Source organism: Cataglyphis hispanica, chromosome 1, assembly GCF_021464435.1.
Source record: "Cataglyphis hispanica isolate Lineage 1 chromosome 1, ULB_Chis1_1.0, whole genome shotgun sequence".
NCBI classification, from domain to species: Eukaryota; Metazoa; Arthropoda; class Insecta; order Hymenoptera; family Formicidae; genus Cataglyphis; species Cataglyphis hispanica.
This window is the reverse complement of record NC_065954.1, coordinates 14,152,577-14,177,616: the sequence shown is the minus strand read 5'-3', so window position 1 is coordinate 14,177,616 and position 25,040 is coordinate 14,152,577. Positions and strand designations below refer to the sequence as shown.

At 36.8% G+C, this 25,040-nt stretch overlaps 1 protein-coding gene across 1 annotated transcript in view; it reads left to right on the top strand.

The window, feature by feature from the left end:
• Nucleotides 1–912: 912 nt before the first annotated feature.
• The window catches only part of LOC126853883 (poly(rC)-binding protein 3), a 109,896-nt gene continuing 85,768 nt past the window's right edge, over nucleotides 913–25,040 (top strand). The window contains exon 1 of the mRNA XM_050600007.1: nucleotides 913–1,202. The gene's annotated coding sequence lies outside the window, so the exon portion shown is untranslated. The remainder of the gene's footprint in view (nucleotides 1,203–25,040) is intronic.

The window sequence follows — 25,040 nt, the reverse complement described above, 5'->3', positions numbered from 1 at the left end:
AGTTATCTTTCTTTAATCTACTTTCTTCCCAACTCTTGTCCATCGCTACTTTCTACATCGAGTTTCTAACTCTTTATTATCATGATATCTCGTGGGAGTCATTCGTGCTTATTAGAAGTCGAGAAGCACAACATATATGGTCCATGGTTTTATCGAAATTTTCGATTACAAATCGGTAAAACTTTTTGGTAAAATTAATGCTTGATTGTTTGTAAGATGCGAACTCTCATGCGAACACTAAATTGTTTCTGATTTGATCCAAGATGTTTCAGATAGCAAACCATTCTTCATTCTTCAAATTTTCTGATTGATTAAAAAAAAAAAATAAAAAAAAAGGAATAATTCTCGAAACAAGTCGGATAAAGACATTTTTAGACGACGGTAAAAGTACCAACGGGAAAATAAGGTCGTCTGATCATCGATACATGAGTAGCGCGTCATTAAAGAACACGGTTAGCCACGCAACCCCGACATTAAGCGATTTAATCGACGTTCGATGCTCTACCTAAGTGATCTATTAGCGTCATCCTCGCCGGGTGGTCCCAGTTGGCCGAGGGACAGCGCGATCTCTATTCACCAGGAGAGGTAAATCTACGAATGGCGATTGGTCGGTTAGAGTTCTTTCTGGCAACGTGTCCAAGATCATTGTTCCCTTCCTCGCCTGTGTCCCTCATCCGCGCGAGGCAGTTTCGACGCGTGCAAAATGCATCGTACTCGCGCGTACGCTCATTCGTTGTCTTCTCTTCCATTTCGTTCGGATCCTTAACTCTAAAATTAGTTTATTCTCCCGCGATAATTCCGTCCCTCCTTTTCTCTCTCTTTCTCTCTCTTTCTAAAGAGAACACGTACAAGGTTGTTGTCGCCATCGGCCGACGTTGCTTCCGCTCGAACGCGTTTGCAGTCTTGTCACAGTCCGTTGAGTAAATTCGCAAGAGACTCCCGATCGTTTCTCTCTCTCTCTCTCTCTCCGTCTCCTTTTTCTCTTAACCCTTTTCCGCTTTTCCTCGTCACATAAGAAAGCACGGTTAACAACGGCAGTGTCGCGAAAGTGAGAAGAAAACTACAGCTACCGGATCTAAAGACCGTATCGCTCTTCTCTCGTTGCAGGCGTCGTCATAAGGAGGTGAGACTCGAGCTTCCGCTGCTTCTTGACCGAGTGTCTTCAAGCTGGAGCTGGCAAAGAGGGCTTTCGGCCCGAGGGGGTGAGTAACCAGCCTCGTTCTTTGTTCTACCGGAAGTCTGGATCGCATTTATCCTTGCCGGTAGATGCGATCTCGGATCGTTCTATTTCTTGTTTTTATTTTATACACGAATCTGCAATCAATCAGAAGTTACTTGCTGCTGCCTCTCTATCGAATTTTCTGGCTTACGTGGATTATTCTTCCACGAAAGATTGCTAAGAAAAATTTGCGAGCTTTGTAAATCACGTATCCAAAGAACGAAAACAATTTCTATTTTATAAAATATAATATTTGATGCTTATAAAAATACGCACGGCTTATTATAAGGATTATATTGGATGAAAATTATTCTGAAAGAGATTGTTTTTTCGATATTTAATTATATTATATATATATATATATATATATATATATATATATATGTATATATACAGTTGAAAAAAATCTTTATTTTTATTTAGAAAGAGAACTGTTTTCCTCTCTTTTAACCTTATTTATCTTAAAAACTGATTTAATATTACTAATGTATCAAGTTGATCAATTTAATATGCTCTCTCCTTTTCATTCGTTTTCTTTCATTGAACATGATATCGTCATATTTTCCTCACAAATAGAGACCACGTTTGGTCTCAACAAATTGCTCTGGCAAAAGCGACGATACTCGCCGTATGATTGATGATGGCGTAATTGGCGAAAGGTTTGAGTAAGCTTTAGTAGAGTAGAAAGCTTTGATGCGGGACGCACACCTTTGACAAGATCCACTTGATATCTAAATATTAGACAAATGGATAGTGAGTCGTTACGGCGAATTTAATGTTTACACGCACGTGCAACGATGAGGATACATCATGTTATCGTTTCCGTGACGAGCAACATTTTGGCCATTTCAGCTGCATCAGAGAGAGGCGTAATGTTCTTGGCACCGCGGTGCGCTACAATGTTGTGGCACTTTGATTAGTAGCTCTCGGTAAGAGCGCGTATGTACACCGATGACCTGTAGCTGACGCGTGTCCCCTATCGGCGTCTGTTTGACCTAAAACGCAGCTAGTTCTCGCAATTATCAAAGCAAACGATATCCACAATTAACGCTGTGATATGTAAAATTGTAAGACTTTTAAAGGCTACACATAATGGTCTTATATAAACATGAGATGTTTTCTTAACGACAGATTTTTTCTGATTAATCTGGATTCGATTTTTCCTTAGCAGAAATATCGATAATTTTCGAGCTTCATAAGCGATTGGAAAAAGAAAAGCTTTTTTGCAAACTAAACTATGTAAAGCAAAAAAAATTATATCTTTTAGCTGGTCTCTCGTGGAGTGAAAATAAAATTTTTATTTCACGCTCAGTTATTGCAAATATATATATATATATATATATGATGAGAAAAACGAGGAAACTTGCAATAAATAATGATTTTCTTTCACATTTTCATTGAAATAGACTCCAAATAAAAAAATCAATTTCAAATTATTTGTTATTAAAAAAATATCAGATAGTTTTGGGATATTCTAATCATTGTTTTCGAATACAAATTCTAGATAGATGTTTTTTTTATTTTTATGGCACACATGTTACGATTGTTACAGACAGCAATATTTAATTTTGCTATGAATTTTATACAAAAATTTATACGTCCACAAAATAAAAAAAATTAATATAAAATACTAGCGAGCTGTTGCGCTAAATTTGATGATCATTTCTCAATGACTAATCGCCGACAGGGATTTGGTTTTATGTGTTGCGCGCTGTAATTAAAATTAATTTGCCACTCTGCGTTTCTCTCTTTTTCTCTCTCTATCTATTTCTCTGTCTCTCCACGCCGTGCGAAAATTTATACGCGATCACGCTCCCCGTGTTTCGACCGTTTCATGCTTGGATGGCGACGTACATTTTCGCGTAAATACATCCCCCTATTTCCGCCGAAATCGGGTCAAGTCAATATTCGTCATTTAAACAAGCGTGATGATATTATATACTGCGATTGCGAAAAAGTGTTTACAGCGAATGAAACGCGCTGCGATATTAACGGCGATTAAATTTATCGCTACTTATCGCATTCCAATTTTTAGTCGGGAAAAGAAAATATTTGCATCATTTACATCCGATACGTAATATATAAAAGAAATATACAGAATCACACTCTCTCCCTTATCTAATAACATTTAGATAGATAATGCCTTTCGGAATAAAACAATGTATTTGCTAGAAAGCTTTTCTGTATACATAAAGATATATCATTCGAAATTTTATATTTAGACGCTGAACAATCGAAGTTGCGTCGCGAATAAAACACGAAGTGTTTCGTGGACTTTCTAAAACAAGTTGACATATTAAACAGTTCACTGTCTACGTGCACCACGATAAATGTCGTATCATTTTTCATCTTTTTCCGTTAGCAAAACTTTTGTGAAAGTTGCCGTACTTATATTACTTCTTTAGTTCTAAGAAAATAGAACAAATCATATTGGAAAAAAATATTACTATGTACAATTTTGTGCAATGTTATCTTAAATTCCGTCAATTTTGACGAGCGAGCAAGCAAACTCTCGTTGAACTTTCAATCTGAAAAATATGTGCAAAAGAGAATTGTGTTTTCTCAATTTTTCAATCTAGAGTTTCACCGATAGACATTTTGAACGCAGTTCCTTGCATATATGGAAACTGTAAAAAAAAAAAATTATAAAGAAAAAATTTAATTTAACAGAATACATTTGACAGAATTCAGAACCGCAGTTGAGAGGTGATGAAAGCAATTTTACACCCGCTTTGATGTTAAACCCGCGAATCACGGGTGAGCCAGCCGAAAATTCTAGATGAACCGTGTCTTGTCGCCGGGGTGTGGCGGTGGCAGAGGGCGGAGGGACAGAGAAAGAGAAAGGGCGACTTCATATGAGCCGATGAGGGCGAAAAGAGGGTGTGCGCCGCGGAGTGGGATAGGCACGACGATGCATTTAATAATTAACTTGCTGGATACACGACGATGGATGTCTGACGGGGTTTCGTCAAGAGGGATCGAGGAGCGCGAGGGAAGAGGAAACGCAAGGGGTTTGTTGCAGAAGTGGAGGTCGGTGGAGAATGGCGGCGTGGGCGCCGAGGGTAGAGGCGACGGAGGAGCGAGTGAATGGAGAGGGTGAGGGGGAGGGGGGGCGGGAGAGAGGGAAGGGCGAGGGTGAGGCGAAGCGATTGCAGACGGGGCGCGAGGGAAAGGGGTAGTAATGCTTGGGGTAGGTAGGAAGGTTGGCAGCCGGAATGGCTCTCGTGGATGCTGCGCAACGATCAATACACCACGTGATGCCACGCGTCACATCTCTCTCGCGCCCACTCTCCTCCTCTATCCCCCGCACATCCCTTTTTCACTCACTTTCTCTCTCTCTCTCTCCCTTGCCTTTGTCTCGCTCCTTTTCTCTTTCCAGCGTAGCGACGGCCTATCACCGTTTCCTTGACTTCGTGACGTAATGCCGATCCAAACGATGAGGTGCATGACGCGTTTATTTTATTTCTGAAAATATCTCAATCGAAACATGTTGTTATGCTGTTTCGTTTTAATTGAAATTTCGATCGTTGGAACTTTTATTAGTTCTTTTATTAGTTTTTTTTTCAGTAAATATTCTAATAATAATATGCTATTAAATGGAAGGTGCAGAGAAAGAGAGAGAGAGAGAGAGAGAGAGAGAGAGAAGGGGGGAGCGGAGAAGAAAGAGAAAGAAAGAGGGACAGAGAGAAATATTGCTACACGTCTTTTTTTAAGACATTTATAACTATATATGTGGAATCTGTCGGATGTATATGACTGCATATCATTATCGCGATCGTATAAAAGGGCTACATGTTTATCACTTTTTTACATTGAGAAAAAAAGACACGCGTTAATAAATTTAAAGACTACATGTGTATCTCATTTTGCTATTCTCATCAATTATAGTGGTAAGGTATTTGATCAGCGGTTTAACTGATGTTTTCTGGTCATTCGATTAGAATTGATGTTCTGTCATAATTTTATCAGTCGCGCGGCGCGACGCAACGGTCTGCAACTTGTTTCCTCGAGTTCGCGCTGAGTACATTTCGAATTTCCCCCAGCACTCATCTCGACGATTCGTCGTGTATACGTCCTTTGTGTTTAGCTACTACGATATACTTCGGGAATGTGATTTATGTCGTTCAGAAGCTCACGTGGATTTAACAATGCGGCGACTGGAAACTATCATTTACGGAAATCGGTTAACGAATTCCATAAACTGATTCATTAATAATACCATAAATATGATTCATATGTTGGGCGTAGCGTAATTTTAGATGAAAATTTTAAGAAAGGTTTTTAGAATGAGAAGGAAACAATCGCACGGATGATTTTGATGAATCAGTTTCATTAAATGGATGTGTTATAAAAAAACTTGCGTTATCAGAAGCGTTCAAGATTAACCACATTTTTTACGTGGTGGTAAAAAGCGAAAAAATATATTATAAAAATGGATTATATTACTTTGCAATAGAAACAAAATCAATTCTGTGACTTTTGGAAAACAAATGTTTATATTCACAAAGAATTTTCTGCTTTAGTCTTTTAACCACGCAATTATTATTGATCATCCTTCTTTATGATGTCTTAATTGAAAAATAGATGATCAGATAAAAATAAAATCTAACGCAATAATACGCGCGAAAATGCCTATCTAGATTTATCGTAAGCTTCAACGTTAAGTACATTTTCAGAAAACGCGTCTAATTGCGCTTTGACATTTACATTTATCGTTGTGAGAGAAATATACACACACAAATAATTTCATATCACGGATTGTTCTACAGAGAGATGGTATTTCCAGAGCTTGAAACTAGACAGCTTGAGTTTCATGAGAATCATGTTTATGATGCACGAGAGAGAAAGAAAGAGATAGGAAGCTTGTAATCAACGTTATTTGTTAATTATTTTCCAGCAATAAAATCCGCTTTAGTAAGGGCTTATATATATTTGCGAATATTTATATAATTTAATATTTATATAATTTTATACTCATATAAACTTATCGAGAATACGTTTGTGGCACATATCCCTCTTTCCCCCTAAAAATCGCCGGCGTATTTTTTTCTTCTTTTCTTTTTTAGCGAAATAAATGAGATGCGAGAGGCTTGTTGCGAAAATTGTTAAACGCGTTTATCGGATGTAATTTGCGCATAGACTCGCGCTTAATATTTCCTGCGGTGAAACTTGGCCGATAAAATTTAATTTGCGCGACGTACGAAGCGGCTCGCCGTTTAGGTGTATGTACCAGTGCGATATATAACAGGCGTAAAAATTCTAGAAAAAAGTTCGCAAACGTACGAGCCAGGAGGACGCTCGACGCTAGAGAAAGAGTTAAGCTGGATATTTTCAACATTAAATAACGATGTAGAGCAAGGTGAAATAGACGCGATTTAAATCGTGTGGACGCGAATTAACACATCGCGCTTACATAATTAAGCTCAATTATTAATGTGTGGTATTTCTGTGATTTTTCTCTGGCTTCTGATAAATTCATACAAATTTAGAAGCGACATGAAAAAGTTGTCAATCTTATCGACGTTACCGGAAATTTCTCTATTAGCGATACTGATACAAGTTTAATGTGTGTGTGTGTGTGTGTGTGCGTATGTGTGTCGCGCGCGTGTGTTGCAGAAGGATAACGATCAAGGGGAAATAAGGCAGCAAAAAGGATACGTTAGCGTGCCACAGGCTTAAATATTCATCCGAGATCAATCGACTGGATCTGCAATTTCGGATCGTTCTAAGCGATGCGAAATAAACGCTCGCGCATCCAACTTTTTCATCCCTTCCTCGTCGAATTTAAAGCGAATGTCTTTTTACATTGACGATATTGAGCTCAATTTTTTTTTTAAAGATAAATCGTCATTCTTCGTAACGTCAATTTGGATTGAAAAATTATATTATTTTTATATAACAATTGTCAACCGGATCTTTTTTTAATATCTTTTTGATGAAAATTATATATTGATGAAACTTGATATATATATATATATATATATATATATATATATATATATATATATTTATAACTTGATTGATGAAAGAAAATGCTCATATTTTGCAAATTTTTAATTTATTTTTTTTTGTATGTTTGTAATTAAATTTTAAATAAATTCTTTTTATTGAGGTAGATTAAATTTCTATTAAAATAAATTCTTTATTTGAAAATAAGTGAAGAATATAGTCTTGCTAACTTTTAAATTTCGTCAAGTTTAGTTTGAGAAAAATTATTTTTCAATCGCTTGTCTCAACTTAAAAATTATTGATGCTTCAATATCTTAGTAAAGAAAATTGGCTATAGAAAGAATAAAATAAAATAAAATAAAATAAATAAATGCTATTAAAAAAATATTCAATATTTTTGAAATATTCTGTACTAATTGTATATATATTTACAGCAGCGAAAGCATTTTGAATCTTTTCCTGCATATTTTAGACTGATTGTGAGCATTAGAGCCTTATTTGATATATAGTATTTTCAATGTTTGTGTTGAGGATTACTTGGCTGCATTTGATGCACAAAGCACGTGATAAAGATGGGGTGTTAACTTTGAGGAAAACTCTCCACAATATCAAGACAGATCTCATTGTATTGTCGTATATGTACCTGCCTGCACAAATTTCAACATCCTTTCATTGTTCGCCAAGCTTAGCGCGTGCAAGTTGTCAAGAACAGCGGGGTCCCGTATCCTTCTCCCAAAAGTACTTCCGAAGGTAGTATTCTGAAAAGGCTCGCAACGATATGCGCTGTTCGCGCAATCTATTCTCGGGGGTTGGCTTTGTGTCGAGACTTGTGTGTGAATTCGGCTTTCCTTCCTTTCCGGCCAAAAGCGCGCGAAATCAATTTTCTTGTCTTCAATCGCTTGCCGATGACGTGTGACATTACGCGGCCCGACACATTTTCAATAAACAGCATAGCCGACCTAAAACTGCCAAAATGTCGTCGATCGAGAACGTGTCGAGCAATACAAATTAATCTTTTATTTTCACCCGGCTTTGCTCGGCTTATAATTTCCAGTTTATTTCTTCTTTTCACTCTTCAAAAATTACACATATATATAAATATTCTTCATATAAATCTGAAATAAATATTATGAAATAAATATTATTTTTAAAAGTGAATATAAAAAATCTCACACATACGTGCACTTATTGCGAATTAAATGTAAACTACACAGGAAGTAATATAGAGAGAAATAAAAGTAATTGAAGAAATAAAACTATTATATAAATATATCGAAAAGCAATCAATCTTTTTAAGATAACTCTTTCGTCAAGGCACTAGAAAAAAGGATGAATAATATCACTGACAGCTACTAATATAGTTTTAATCATACATATCCTCTAAGAATGAGATAATTTTTTCAAATTCTCGCAGGAGCGAATTAAATTCTCTCTCGCGCGCGCATCTCTCGTTCCGTGATTTCGCTATTTCCGCGGTAAAATACAAATGAATGTTCGTCCAGGCAAAAGCCGAAAAAGCCGAGATGCGACGAGTCAGCGCTGTCAGGACTTTTTTTTTACGAGGACCATGGACACCGGCCAATCAGTGAGGTGACAATGATTTAGGCGCGCGTTCACCGGATTGCCGTCCCGGCAAACACGACCACGCACGTGCGTGTGCGATCCCGCGCGCGTGTGTGTATGCGTGGGAGCGAATGGCCTCATGAAACATTCATGCCGATACTGCCCCGTGTGACACCGTTTAACCCCGGCTCTCCAAAACGCAGTAGGCGAGATAGGCCGCGATGTATTTTCGACATGGCGGTAAGTCACCTGGTATGTACATCATCTAGTGACTTTATGTATGTATATAGGAAACTGAGCCTAAGCTTTTGGAAATAAATAGATCCTTAAATAAAGTGCTCTGTCTTATAAAAAAGGGATATTTGGATTCCCAAACAAAACTCACTTGTATTATGTGAGATGTCTGATTATAAATATTTTTATAACATATTTTTTACACAATTGTTCTTTTCGACAATCAATTATTATTAAAGAACGATGGTAATGATTTATGGGGCGACTTTTCGTCAGCAGGGGTATAATTTTCTGTTCGCAACCTAAGTAGACTATGGACGATGGAAGGAGTCGAAGCTGCGGCGAAGTTATTAATCCCACTAACAGGAAGCAAAGTGTACTTTGTACGCTCGCTTTGCCTGCCACTCTGTGTTTAACTTTCCGTTCAAAAGCACCAAACCATAACAGGGCGATATATTCGCACGTGGCGTCACAGTTTGAAAGCTCTCCCCTGTCGAACTTTCATTTTCTCATGGCGGAAGTTTCGGCGACCAGCTGCCGATATCACTGACCAAGATATGCGAGCGAGAGAGACGCTTCTTTGGAAGTTTCCTTCTAATTCTATAATTTCATGATACAAGAGGCTATACATTTCCGTTATGTCAAAGTTTTATCCGCGCAGTCCGAACTATGACGTATCAGAATAAAACTATAAAGAGAAGAAAAAAATTAGATCAAGTTGATATAACACAGTTCTACAAGAAAAATGAAAAAAAGAAGATAATCATTTTCCGTTTTTTTTTTTTTTATATCAAATATAATCCTTGACTTTTTTTTTAATTATCCGCATCTTATAATTTCGAGAAATTTGCGATTAAGTAAATAAGTAGTTAAAGTTGCTAAAAAGATTCATTTTGATGTATTTTATCATATTATAATTAATATAGTGGATAAAAAAATTAAAAAAAGGTTCACGTAATTTATTGATATTATGCATTTACGAATTTTCACATCGCAGATATTTGGCGATCTTAAAAACCCTCAAGTTTGAATAAACACGTTGAAAAATATTTGACAGATATTTGATGCTCAATAGTTTCATTCACTATTTTTCTGCAATAAATTTCATATTTAACCATAAAAATACATTAAAATAGTTTTTTTTTTTTTTGCAATTTTAGCCGTAATTTTTTCAAAGTTATGATGTGATAGAACAAAATGTAAAACTGAAAATCGTATTTTTTTGTTGGAAAAAAAGAAATTATTTTTTGTTGAACTATATAATAAATATCTATTATAATTGTATCTATTATAATCTTCGTATAATCATAACAGCTTTATAAAACACCTCTTCAAGCACGTATAAGCAAGGAAGCTTGTTCGATCGTTAAAGCTAATTTCGAGCGAAGCAATCTTCTGGAACGGAGAAAAATACAACCCCGATAATGGCTTAATCCCATTCGATTATGGAAGTCCCGCAAAGGAATATGCACCTTGGGAAGTCGATACGGTAAGCGAACGTGTAAGTTACTTTCTTTTCTCCTTGTTTCTTCCCTCTCTCTCTCTCTCTCTCTCTCTCTCTCTCTCTCTCTCTCTTTTCCTCGAAGAAACTGGAAGACATCATAAATATGATAATAGATGGTTTAGGAACAGCGTGTTCGGCATACCGATGAGTTTCCTATCGTCGTTCCGCTGTCTTGTTTGAACGAGATGAGAGTGAGACTGACTAAACTTTATTCGCCTACTCTGAAGAGTTCTGATCTTGTTCAGGAAATGTTGGGAAATTATTATATTTTCTAATCTTGTGTAGAGTGTGATCAATTGCTTAATCCAGCTATTAACTAGCGAGAAAATAAGAGTGTCACTTGAAGTCACATTGCGGATTTGGCATTGCATCTATTGAGCGATTTCTAACATTGCTCTGGAATTGTATATTATATTACTGTATTAAAAGTAGCATAAAGTGTGAGATTTAATTGATTTTCGATTCAGCCACTTACATCTTACACATTGTTTTTAATCCACAAATATTGTTTTCTGGCAATCATGTGTTGGGCTGAAAAGATGTGTAAATAAAAATACCTTAACACAAATATGTCAGTGCCTCTGCTATGGATAGATGATTGCTATAAGTGTGTCTGGGCTTGTGCTACCTTGCAGGCAATCAATAACATCGGCATCAACTAGCTTTATTATTACACTAGAATCAGAAAAAGAGAATCCAAGGCCTGTGAAAAGAATGAAATATCTTTAATACATACTTTAGATTTTTTTTTCCCGATTCTGGGATAGTAATAAAACTAGTTGATGCCGATAAATATCATTGTGCAACTGTATTGTTATTTGTATTTTTGTATTCACATTACATATCGTTGAAATTCAGTATTGGTTAATCAGATCAGTCAGTAAATTCGATAAAATTTGATTTACCAACACAAAAGATTTTACACAAAAAAACAATAAAAATTTTAAAAATACAAATATCAATATAGTTGCACAGGACAACAATATTTTACATTAACTAGCTTTATTAATATAATAGAATCTACGGAAAAAAAAGAATCCAAGATCTGTGAAAAGAGTGAATACCACAAATTAATAATTTGCCACGTCATTCAACGTAAGACAGTTTAATTCTATCTTGATATTCTTCTCCTCTAGATTTAATATTTATTTTCATTTAATATTTAAAACAAAACGTAAAATGTCTGCTTTGTAAAAAAGAAGACTAAAAATCTTACAATCACAAAATGAATGGAATGTAGAAACGTGAATAATCAATAATTAGTTAATAGAATAATAAAGAAAAGATGCTCCGTACGTGTTTCTGGAAAACATTGAAATTAAAGGATGTGGCGCAATTAAAAGCTTGAGAAAAATTCTCTAACCCTTCTTCCTTCTTTCTCTCTTTCTCTCTCTTTCTGTCTCTTTCTGTCTCTCGCACACCCGCGTTTGTGCAACGATACAGCAAACCGTAGCGATAAAACTTGTTTCGTCTGTGAGCAGGCTAGCGATGTCATTTTCTCGCCTCTTTTTTCGCATACGCATACGCAACGCGAAATTTCCCAGCAACTTCACGAAAAAGACGCAATTCCAACATCCGTAAACAACGCGATTACTCTCGCCGCACTGTGCTTTTCCCCTACCCGCGATTCCACTATCACGGATTCTCTCTGTCGACCGCGTGTAACGGCGGATTTGCATATTATTTTAGTTCCTTCCGCTCGTTTCTCTGTCTATGGTGCTCTTGACTTAAAATTCTTTATCTCTTCCTCAGACAATGATACGCTATATTTCGCAATACGTCTCCTTTTTCGCTGCATTTTTACAATTGTCAATTTTGTAAATAAATATAAAATAAAAGAACATTAGGCCCGAATCTTTATAAGAATTCGCATCTCGCAGACCTAAATCAAAGATTCGCCATTGTCCCGACGCGAGAGTTAAAAATATTTCATTAAAATTAATGAAATCCCGCTAACGCTCATGTGAGGGGAAGCCGGGTCTCATAATTGGAGAGGACTCGACTATGGCAGCTGCACAACCCTTTGTACGGCCCATCCACCCCCTTTTGCCGCTGCAGCCCTCGTTTAAGTATATCATTCTGTTTCTCTATGTCACCTTCCGTGAACTCAGTCTCTCTCTCTATTTTTCTCCACCTGTTTTATTATTCAAAAAAATATTACTTTCATAAAGCAGAGAGATCGAACGGATCTGAAAAACGGACATGAAAAAAACAATACAACCGTCATATATCAATTGCTGCCTATGAAACTAGTGAATTTCTATGCTAAATGTAACCGCTTATTGTTCGGCACACGATAACACACTAAACTATATCATCAATTTATATTAGACAGACAAAACTCGAAATCAAACATATTTAAATGTGAATGATGAATAATATTTGTGTTTTATATATATATATATATATATATATATATATATATATATATATATATATATAATATGATCGAGAATAAACGCACACACGCTGTATAAAAGAAATATAAAAACATTATATGAAAAATAATATCATTTATAGCCTATATATTATGCCTAAATGTTTCTTCATTTATGATATATGAATTATGATAATAATACCATAATTATGATGACCAGAGAGATTCTTCACATATTCAGGAACTCGGAGAAAAATTATTTAAAATTGTTTTCAAAATTATTTTCTTCTCCTTCGTTTTTTTTTTGTTACATGCTGAAGTATTTGAAAAAGATTTGTTCTCAATAATGACGATTCGCGGAGCCCTTCACGTGCGGTCCGAGAGGCTTGACCCTTTAAGCCAGACGGGCTTTTCTATGGCTTCTACCTATGTACGGTATGTGTATTGTAAGTCCTCTCTTTCTCTCTCGTAAAAGAATTTTTTGCACACACCCACACGCTCGAACGATTACGTGTACACTCGGGCGAGTTTGCTCGCTCGATACACGTGTGCATACATGAGTGCGATATCCCATATCGTACTGCACAGAAACTCCCCACTGAGAGAGAGAGAGAGAGAGAGAGAGAGAGAGGGAGGGAGAGGGAGAGGGAGTGACAAAGAGCGGAGAGCTTTCAAAGCTCTCGCGCCTCTCGCCCAGACTGTCATTTCGATCCTGACTGAAACAGTGCCAGCGGTTCTCAGCCGGAAAAACTCGTTGTGAAAGGTGGAATAAAGCCTGGCCGGGTTTTCGCCGAGAATTCGATGATTGACAGCGTGCGGCTAACGTGAATAACGAGCGGCGCGCTTTATGGAAAATGTACATTGTGACGTGATTCTCTCGTATAGCCAATAATATACAGGGCGACCGATAATTGGATGCTATTATTCGTTAGACGAGATTCGTAGTTTATTGATACGAGATACATAAACGCGCACATGCGAAATATCTTGAAACCAACGAATGGCCTTTTAATAGCAGACTCTCTGGTGGATTTGAATGATTATTCATTTGGAGGCATTAATTCATTTTCAAGTTATAAACGAATAAAAAATAGGCTTTTCATATAATACGCTAAATTTTGTGAAATTAGAATGTTTTAACGAAATTACATTTTTTAGTTAATTTCAACTTAAAAAAATTTTGTACAGTATTTTCATTTGAAGTTTACGAAAATATATGTAATGGAAAAAATTATAAACTTGCCAAAAAAATGTTGAGTTCTTTTACTTTTGCATGAGGAAAACTCGATTTCTCCTCAAAAATCAAAAAAATACTAGAAAGACATCCGGTGTTTTTACGACATATTTATGGAACATATTTAATTCTCAAGAAATTTTTAATTATTGCAATTTTGCTCCAGAAAGATTGATTACGATACTTAAATCTTTATGAAAAATTCACCGTAATATATAAATATTTTTAAAATCGGTAATGATAACAACCTATATTTTTGTTTTTACTAACTTTTCTCTCAACAGATTATGACTTTAGATACACAAGATGCATAGAAAATACGAAAACTTTATTAATATTAAAAGCATACGCTTGTAGTGACAGAAAATCTTTGTTAGCTCCATTTTTTGAAAATACTGATATATCTCTTGAATATTTTCTGTCACGTTGTTAGAAGAAAAATGAAACCCAAGAAGTAAACAAGCGCGACTCTCGGAAAAATAGATCTTTTAACGAACACCCGGTATATCCGTCGTGTGTATGCAGCAGTAGTGGGCCCGTTGTAACGCTTCGGCTGGTTCCTCTGCCCTCTCGCGTCCCTTTCTCCCGTCCCCTTTCTCCCCCTGTGCCTTCGTGGAAAGCGAGGCGGAGGAGGAAGAGAGGGCGCGCAGACACCCCACCTGTCCCCCTCGTCTCGCTCGCCCCCTTTTCGCCCTCCCTCTCGCCTACGCCATGATCAATATTACGCCCCAGAGCTACGGCATCCAAACCGACCTCGAGACGGACTTCTTCTTGCTGCTCAAAGCATCTCGCCGAGCGAAGCGGCGGCGGCGGCGGTACAGCTTCCGTCTCGAAACTTTTCCGAACCATGCGAAACCGGAAACCAAAGCGAGAAATTAAAAGCTAGAGGAGCATCAGGTCTGCGTGGATCATGCTAGGCAGTCTCACGCTGCGAAGTTCCCTCTCTTCCCTCTCCTCTGCCGGAAGGAGCCAGAATGGAGTCGATAATAGTCCCGGTAATTGCGTTGCTCGCTTGGGCTGTCATACGAAATCGCCGAGATTGATTTCGCGGGCACGATAAGTGCCGCGGTCAAGTCCGATCTGGATTTGTCGATTAGAATTGAGCGAACAATCCTTTCGCGACAGCAATGAGTTTGTCGTCCCCTTCCAATGTCGTTATATTCCGAATCGTTTCCGCAACGTCGTTGATAAAGTCGAGAGTTTCTCGATGATCTTTTGAATATTTCGTAAGATGAAAAAAATTGCTTTTTTTCAATAAAATATAATATTGTAGAACAAATATGAAGTCTTACTTTTTATGTAAATTATAAAAAAACCATCAAAGTTAAATGTTCTCTTAAATCCCGTACGCATTACAAGTTTTTTGTGAAATTGAGAAAGTAGATAATAATATATTAACAATACGCTCCGCGTAGATCCATATCACTGAAACTGATAGGGATCAATCGGATCAATCTGATCCCTCGTGAATCTTCTGAAAAGTACGGCGACGGATGATTTGTACAGCGAAAGGATCAGCCAGCAACTTCGGTCAATCAGGTTGAGAATCACCGGAGGACAGATCCCTCGTCTGGTCGGGATATATTTGCGTATTTGTACAAGTAGTAATATAGTGGTTTGATCAGACGGCAGAGAGTGCTCATTTCGCGTGACATTCCGTAACCTTCTGGAGGGACTGTACGCGGCTAGGTCAGGGACTGTACGTCTGCCTCTCCAATCTGCAAGCTATTGTATCACTCCTCCGCTCTTCAGTCAGCCTCTCTCGCTCTCGCCTTCTTTTCTTCGTCCCCTTTTGCGCGGTCGTCGTCGTCGTCGTCGTCGTTGTCGTCGTCATCGTCATCGTCGCCGCCACCGCCGTCTCCTCGCCCTTCTTTCCGCCTTTTTCGGCCTCTTCCTCTTGCTCGAAGCGCCTACTTCGCCAACCCTCCGCGCGAACACTTCCTCCACCATCCCTCGTCTCGTCATCCCCGCAACGTTATCCATCAGGACTAGACGATGCGGAGCCGCTTGTTCTTCGCCCCCTCCCATCGTTAGGCGCGGTACGTCAACGCGAAAATCATTTGCCGCTTTTCTCGTGGATGTCACAAGAAGCAGTTATAAAACAATGCCAAGAGTTATAAAACAAAGTCAAGTACAAAAAAATGGAGTTTAAATGGTCTAGCAACGATCTTACAACTGCGGTTATTAATATTGTAATTACACCAGTGCATAATGAGGTTGAATATTAAAATGTACGTTATATCATCGTGAATGCTTAATTAAAGCTTTATGTTGGTAATCTTTAGGTTGTAATATGTAGAGATCTGTGTAAAATCTGTTTTTTTCTTTCTGTCTTTCATTCATTTTTAAATTTTCCTATTTTATTCTATATTAAAAGTATACAATATATAAAGCTTAATTCTTTTATAATTTAACATTTTATTAAATTTATTATCCATACTTTTGTGTACGGCAATATAGATGCAAGACGTAGGTACATATTGTAAATTGTCTAATGAGTAAAATTATTTTATTATGTTTGCGCGATTCGCTTAGAACGCGTTTTATTAGCTTATATTTCCCAATCATTTTCATCATGCTGCTGTTATCCTTCAGAGATAGACGATGGGACAATAGGATAATGGAAACAATCAGATATTGCTATTTATTATTGACAAAACGGCTGCTTCAACGTCAGAGGAATTTTATTTATTTTAAATATCGACTAAAGAATCGCGGAGAGAATTATTTATTCCGAGAAAAGTTATGTCTTCGTGTAATTTTTTTCTGCCGCACAATCTTAAAGCGCTATATATAAATCTTGAGAATGACAAGTCGTTGCTTCTTACAAAGTAATTCGCATCCGCGTCGCGGTTTCCCAGAGCTTGACGTTTAACAGACCGTCGGAAGAGAAGAAACAGGCGTATAATAATTTTCGCGGTTGAATAATCTGTTAGCTATATTTATTCTCGCAAAATCCATTTTGTAGCGTCGAATTTTCGCGGAATTTATTCGCGATTACTCGGAGTAGCGCGGATTAGCCAATTTCGCGATATAATCTACGAAATCTGTGCAATCTCGCTCGCTATATACCGAGTTTCTCCTCTTCTCGTGGCTCACGATAACTTGATGAAGTCCTTATTAACCGCGAGCTTAAAGCCGCCAGACGGAAGGCCATTAAAAGATGTGCGAAATGGCAGGAATATCGATCAATATCCATGATATTCGCGGATTCTTTTGCGAAACTTTCAACTTAACGTGAGTGTCCTTGAGAAACTATTTTCCACCATTACTTAGTTTTATAAAAATACATATTATCTTTGTTCAATAATCCAGAGCTTATATCTAACGTTATGAATATAGAGATTTATTTATTTAAGTTTTCGCACAGGATATATCGTGTTTAACATTTATTATTTGTGGTTATTCATTGTTATGTTTACAATCGAACAACAGATAATAATAAAACAACAGATATAATCGAATAACAGATTTAATGAAAAATTATTAGAAGATGCAAAATTAGTTTACGATTATAAAATCGATGTTTTAATTCAAAATAAAAATTGCATTTTCATATATTATTCATATTTGTGTAAAAAACTTTTCTTAAATATAATAATTAAATTTCTTTTTATATTTAAAAAACAAGTTGTTTCATGCAAGTACTTTTCATATATTTATTGCTCGTATTTTTTTTTTTTTTTTTGAGAAAAAGAAAGAGCGCACAGGAAAGCAAATATAAAATACAAATAAAATATTAAAATATATAGAAATATGTGAATCTTAAATACACCATTTTTTATAATTATAGCGGAGGTTTACGAAAAATTATTGATAAAATTACAAACATTTATGATAATTAAATAGCCTTTTATATCTCGTAAATATTTTCCATCTTGCGCTGCTTAAAATACCTAAATATAGTACGCTTCTTTCGCGATCGCTTAACACAGAGGATAGAGGTCTCTCTCCCTCTCTTAAAACTTCGTCGCGCAGGTCTCCTTTGCAAGTAGATTTTCCAGTCTTTTCTCGAAAGCGTGATTCTCAGAACTGATTTATCGGTCCCTTTTTGATGGAAGGGGCTATCCCGCTTTTAGTTAGATAGCAGCGGCCCGCAAAATCGAATATATATAGAGAGAGCTACGTATGGAGCTGCACTCAAGAAAAATGTTTGTCGCAGAAGAGAGGCAGATATCGGCAAGTTTTCCGTCACATAAATCCACTTTGTTGCTGTGTCACGGCGGGAGAGCGATTGGGAAAGAGGAAAGATGACGTCATCCGCTTCGGCTGGATAATGCATAAGACGGCGCGTTTCGGGAATCATATCTTAAATTATTAATAAAAGAGTGACTCTCTGTACATTTCCCTCTCCCTTTCTCTCTGTGTATATTATATATATATATATATATATATATATATATATATATATAGAGAGAGAGAGAGAGAGCCATTATTTTATTAATATATACATTTATATAGGTTCGAGTATCGAGACTGTGGCAGATATCACCGTGTGGCGATATGTGAGAATCGCCCGTATTTGTGTGCATAGACCAGGCGAAAGCGTATGTGTGTATGCAACGTTGATTAATCCCGCAATCGCATCTCGGCTCGGACGATCGAAGTTGCCGAAGTTCCGAAGTGAGGTATTGCCGGATTTCGATGGAAATGCGCGTGGGATGTTGCAAACGATGCGTTCGCGAACAAATCAAACTTCACGCATAATAGAGATAGCGGATCCGTAGAATTTGCATTATCGTTGATTAAAGACTCGAATGGAAATATCGTTGGCATAGTATATTTTATTTTATTTTTTTTTTCTTTTTTTTTATTACGCGACTCGGCCGACAAATTCTGAATTATCTTTAGCGTTGCTTATGACGGGAAATAATAATTCGTCGGCTTTTTCACAACATGTGAATTCAAACACATTCGATTAAATATCGTTCATCAAATAACGTAGATAATTACGACTCCCGAGATAATTACGACTCACGTTCGATCAGACGGATGTGACGGACGTCACAGGACGAGCGTAATTTCCCGTTTTAGTATTTTCCTATTACCGTGTTACATCTGCGGCATTTAAGCTCACGCGATTCCAGCATTTATAGCTCCTTACCTTTTCACAAGACGCGAAATATATTTATACAAATGACTAGATAAATCTAGAAAAATTGAAATAATTGGAAAAAGTACATTAGACATTATATATAATACACAATTGGTCATGTAAATAAATTCGAAAGCTCGCAATTTAACGCCCTTTTTAAACAATAGTCTTGTAAAAAAATTAAATTTCAGGAGATATAAATATTTAATTTAATGCGTACTTTGCGAGACAGGCCTGCGGCCGGGTCGATGCTTTTCGACCTGCATGAGATACCCAGTAGGTGCATCATTGTTACGGCACGGGACGCCGATGTGGCATCCTCCCCGCTGGTGGGATGTCACCGCGAGAGGCACTCTAGCGGGCTTAATTGACGTAGACTCGTTGCTAATTAGTTTACATTACGCCCTCCGTATCCTCTAGGTCCTGCCAAGTCGCTCTCCGTCCTGCGCCTCGTCCTCGATATTGCGTGAAGGGGTGAAGGGGGGAAGGGGTGGGGGGGGAGAGGGGAAAGGCTCTTTAATGTCGAGCTTCGACGCGCTGCACGAGTTGCACGGCGCGATTGTGTATGTAACTGTGTGTCGCAACGTTCGCATTCTGACGCACTTTCGCCGCCCTTCCAAGTGCGTTAGACTGCGTATTTCTCGTTACCGATAGCGTCGATGAACATAATATATCGCGGGAATGCATCGGGATCGGGCTGAAAATGCACTCGACAGCGATAAATAGTGACATAAAAGAAAATGACGCGATAAACAGATTGTTTAATTTATAGAAAGTAATTGATGTAAATAAGAAAAAAAGATATAAAAAATTTATGTCAAGAAAATATGTTTAATTAAACATAATCAAAAGCTGCGCGGTGGAATCTTCCGAAGTAGCTTCTTGTTGAAATTATGTCTCCAGCACGCTGTCCACTAGTAGCCAGCGTCCGGGCCATGTCATGGAGTCAAAGGATGTAAAAGACAAGGGTAGTCAAACGGAAGGAACAGGCTTTCACTTTTGTAAGAATACAGTCCCCGGAGCAACACTTTGAAGTGTGGTTAATAAAGGTGAAAGGCAAGAAGATAAAAAAAAAAAAAAATAAACGGAAGAAAAATAGTTTAACGAGGATGTCCGCGAGCGTAATCAACTTATGTTAGTTATGAGAATTAAGAACAAGGGGAAAAAATAACGCACGCAATATTCATGAAATACATTGAAGAAATGCCCCAGAAGAATCCAGTTTATTTATTGTAATTTTTTGGAAATTTTTTGTAGTTCCTATTTATTATAAACAGCTGAAATTTTTCGAAACTCTCCTTAAAATTGGAAAATAATCGTTTGAGTCTTTCAATATTTTTGTGAAAATTAGAGTATAATATTACGTGTTTTCTTATTTTTTTCTTCGTTTCTTGCTCATAACTAAGCAAGTTGGTTACATTTGCGGACAGATTTTGGATAAGCTATTCCTTTTCTACTTATTATATTCTCTTGCTTTGCTTTTAATTTCATTTTAAAGTATATTGCTCCGGGAATTGTCCTATTTAAAATTAAGAGGGTTGGTTTTCTCCGTTAACAATTTTTTTTTTTTAATAAAATACAGTCTTTTTTTATATAATACACTTTTTTTAAAAATACATAATAAAATACATTTTTTTATAAAATACATGATTAAATTGCGCAAAAGATTTGAAAGCTGGTGATGGAAGCTTACTTTTTTAATAATCATTTTTCTTAATTTTTTTATTGTGTTGTGTAATGAGTTTAAGAAATTTAGAAAGGGAATTTACACGATAGTGAATCATTATCGTATTTACGAATAGCATTTTTATGTATATTATAACGCGTATTGATTTTTTTTTGTATACCTATATATTTAATAATACCATACACATATAAACACATTTGCCTTTAAATATCGGTAAGTTTATATCTAAGACTAACTAATTTTATTTTTTTGCCATCGTCACATTTGCATGCCGAAATAACGAGTGTGCAACGATCGAAATAATCCGATCAAATACGGAGATTTAATGAGACGTAATAAAAAGGCAGACACTTTATTGTGAATTATGCACGTAACGGTAATCACAATCGACTTTGCTGACGGATAAATGCTAATTCCCTTAAAGACAAAGAAACGACGTGAAAAACAATTTCAGCTATAATGAGAAGATATCATATCGGAGGATACCGAACGACGGAATCCGATTATAAAAAGCAGAGACGACCGGAAAGGAAAGAGTAAATAACGATCGTGCCTCCTTTGATAATTTTATTCTCGAATTAATCATTCAGTTCTGTGGTCCAGCTTTATGCGGCACTCGAGAATAAAGAAGCTATTCCAAAACAATTGCTTTTCTTCTTTCCTGTATTTTAATTCACTTTGGAATGGCTCATCAATAAACAAAGTAACGTCTTTCACTGACGAGAGACAGAAGCTTTAATTTACATTGCTATTTAATGCTAATTCATGTTACTGCGATTTTAAATCTCACTTAATAGGAATATTATATTTATGGTAATCTTTTTTTCTCGAAGATTATAACTGGAAAAAATTATTATTCGCAAACTTGATATTTTCTTCAGAGAGACAGATTGCAAATTCCAAGGAAGTCCACCTGTATTTAAATACAATTTATATTTAATTTATATTAATTTATATTTAAAATTCATATTAATGACACGAATCTGATTCCACATATTTTTGTTGAATATTTTTCATTTTCCAATGCATCTCTCTCTCTCTCTTTCTCTCTCCGCAACTCTTTCTCTTATAATTGTGAGAAACTTTTCACCTTGGAGAAACATGCAGTTTGCGAGTGCATTGCCGTGCATACTCTCGGATACACGAGGCAGTATCATCGTTCTCTCTGTTATTTTCGCTCCGGCACCGCGACTGCTTTTCAAATATATCTCCACTTTATCCGTGATATTTTCCCGTCGCGGGACGTCAAACGGGAACAACGAAACCGCTGTGACACGCATACCAATGCGTGTGAGATCCGACCGTGCATTGATGCCGATTTCCGTTACTCCTTCATATCCAGTAGATACAAAACCAGTTGGCGAGACTTCCCAATTCGATTTCTACAATTCAAACTGCATTTCGAAGAAATTGTGATATAAATTTTTCTTTGTATATAGTGCGATACTTCCATTAAAAAAAAAAAAAAAATGTGAGCCTCGTATGACAGATAAATTCTAAAATTTTAATTTTTATATTCAAATTCAATTATACTTTGTCAATTTGTTATAAAATGAAAAATTATATAATTTATGTTTACATAATGAAGTACTTTTTAAATCCTTTTTTCTATTTTGTTTTAAAATAAAATAAAACAAAAATTTTATTTTTATAATGTGTTGAAAACAACTTTTATGCGTTGTTTATAAACGACGTATTTTTAAACTTTATGTAATCCATGAGCATTTTATAAGAGCGGTATTATATAACGCGGAATATATTCCTCTTATTGTACAAGGATTTATTGTAGTTATTTAAATTGAATTGTCTGAGTTCAAAATCTCGCTTGAATAATGATTCGTTCGTATTACATGTCCATAAATTAGATTGAGGTACAGATTCATCGAGATCGTCATTATTTAAAATTGTTGTAGCGATCGTCAACATTGTTCAAATGTTCAACGTCGTAAGGAATGCCTCAACGTCGAAAGAAACATCGTGTATGCAACGCGAATCTTCTGACCTGTTGCAAGTTTTCTTGTTGATTCTCTAATCGAGCGTCCTCGTTGATGGAAGTTTGCGGACGCGATGCGTTCTTTCTCCTTTCCACTTCGCTTAACGGCCGTCTCAGGTACGTTATCAGTAGGAAGAAGTCGCTCGACTATGAATGATACTTTCTTGCAATTACTTGGACTTAAGTTGAAGTCTTTCTCAACATATTCTAATTTGTGATAGCTCGATGTATATGCTGATTCAATACATTAGTTTGATGCTACCGCAGTGTAAATACTACGAGAAATGTAAACGAATCTTCTTTGATATATATTTTATATGAATTATATATATTATATATTAATTATATATATTATACATATATATATATATATATATATATATATATATATATAATGTATGTATATATAATATATATTAATTAAAAATATAAATAAATTATATTAGTGTTTCCACCTCTGATTTGGCTCAAAATTTGCATGAAATCTTCTTTCGGCCTAAAATTACGAGTTATAATATCTTAAAAGCGAGCAGAGAATAAATCATAATTCTTAGAGAAAGTCATCAAGTGACATTTTATAATAAAAGTATATATAAAATCGCACAAACAATTTTATTTTTTTTTTAACTAACCTTAACGTAGAATTTCCGTGCAACTAGAGAGAGGAGACAGTTTCTTTTGTAGGATTCAAACTGTAACAGATGTTCCGACAAGAGACATTATAACTTAGGGAGGAAGAGAAATTTTCTCTAGCTCAGGTAATATACTTCTCTTCCTGCAAATAAAAACTTTGTACAGACTGTATCCGGCGCATGGAAAGAATGAACCGCACACAGGCTCGGAAATCACTTACCGAGGTACTTAACACTCTTTCACGGTGATAAGGTGTAAATTCATTACACGTCAATCCAATTTGAAATTCCACGGTCACTCGACCTACCTCGCGTAGGGGGCAGGAGGGCCCTCTCACCCCTTCTCCCCCTCCCACCTTCGAGGGGGGCCTCGCGCGCCCTTCGAGTGCTTCATCCCGCTCGTTCCTTATCCCGCTCTCTTCCGGGATTGGCTATATTCCGGTGTTGGGCGCACATGACGAGGGCCGGATATGCGCGCCGGCGGATGCGCGCGGTGCGCGCGCGTAATACGCGCTCGCGAGCAGTGTCGCGTCAGCCCCCGGCCCTGCTGCACCACGTACCATCATCCAGGTCCAAGAACCTATTACCTGTTCTCTTCTTTCTCTCTCTTTCTCTTTCTCTCTGTCTCTCTTCTCTCTTATCAATTGACCAACCGACCGACCGACCGACCGATCGACCGACCGACCGACCGACCGACCGACCGACCTAATCCAATCGACCCATCCGTCAAACGACAAATCGTGGCCGACCGTTCGATTGTCACGTTGTCGAGAGTCTATAGTCGATCGAACAGTGCCCCGTCCTTGTTGTCGTCGACGTCGTGGTTAAGCCGTTCCGTACGCAGAGCTAATCATCAATTGGCAAGTTCCTTAAACATTTCATTATTCTCATTCGTATACGGGATTCAATTGCGCAAATATACCGATCGATTGCTACTACCTAGATCAGTGTTCTCCAATCGATTAGTTTCTTTATCATATTATAAAAACTTTACGTTAATTTTTCGTTGCCTTGCAAAGGATACGCAATGTGAGTGTTCGAATCGTGCCATAAGAACAATCGTAAAAAGATTAATATCTTTTTAAGGAAGAGGGAGAAAAGCACTGATCTAGATCATATGAACCACGTGATCGATATTTTATTGATTATTGGGAATGCGATGAAAGATCAATTGATCGCCAAGAGACTGCGATGGAAAATTGATTGATTCTTTCGGAAATACAGAAATGTTGGTCACGTGGTATCGCAGAGATGAAAGTCGACATCATCAATGGAGAGTTAACGGAAAATACATTTTTTAATCGGAACGCACGTGCAAATACGTGTGCCGAGCATATGTACGTTTGCGTGACTGTCTGTACGTGGGTGGGCGTACACGAGTAGAAACACGTGCGCGACTCCGTACATGTGGAGTCTCTTGTTTTGATTATAAATGCTACACACACACACACACACACACACACACACACACACATATACATGCATTTATAATAAGTTGACGGTGATTCGAATAAAATACAAAACGGTATAAATATTTAAAAAATAATTTTCTT